At 32.1% G+C, this 535-nt stretch overlaps 1 long non-coding RNA gene across 1 annotated transcript; it reads right to left on the minus strand.

Moving 5' to 3' along the window:
- LOC144850031 (uncharacterized) lies at positions 1-535 on the minus strand. The gene is made up of 3 exons (XR_013614039.1): positions 513-535; positions 78-105; positions 1-47 (listed from the first exon to the last, which is right to left on the minus strand). It is a non-coding gene; the product is annotated as an uncharacterized LOC144850031 (long non-coding RNA).

The raw sequence follows: 535 nt of genomic DNA on the forward strand, positions 1-535 counted from the left end.
CTGGTTAGCATTCATAAACTTTAGTTTCACTGGTTAGCATTCATAAACTTTAGTTTCACTGGCTAGCATTCATAAACTTTAGTTTCACTGGTTAGCATTCATAAACTTCAGTTTCACTGGTTAGCATTCATAAACTTCAGTTTCACTGGTTAGCATTCATAAACTTTAGTTTCACTGGCTAGCATTCATAAACTTCAGTTTCACTGGTTAGCATTCATAAACTTTAGTTTCACTGGCTAGCATTCATAAACTTCAGTTTCACTGGTTAGCATTCATAAACTTTAGTTTCACTGGCTAGCATTCATAAACTTCAGTTTCACTGGTTAGCATTCATAAACTTTAGTTTCACTGGCTAGCATTCATAAACTTTAGTTTTACTGGTTAGCATTCATAAACTTTAGTTTTACTGGTTAGCATTCATAAACTTTAGTTTTACTGGTTAGCATTCATAAACTTTAGTTTTACTGGTTAGCATTCATAAACTTTAGTTTTACTGGTTAGCATTCATAAACTTTAGTTTCACTGGTTAGCATTA

This window comes from Antedon bifida, chromosome 8 (genome assembly GCF_963402885.1).
Source record: "Antedon bifida chromosome 8, ecAntBifi1.1, whole genome shotgun sequence".
NCBI classification, from domain to species: Eukaryota; Metazoa; Echinodermata; class Crinoidea; order Comatulida; family Antedonidae; genus Antedon; species Antedon bifida.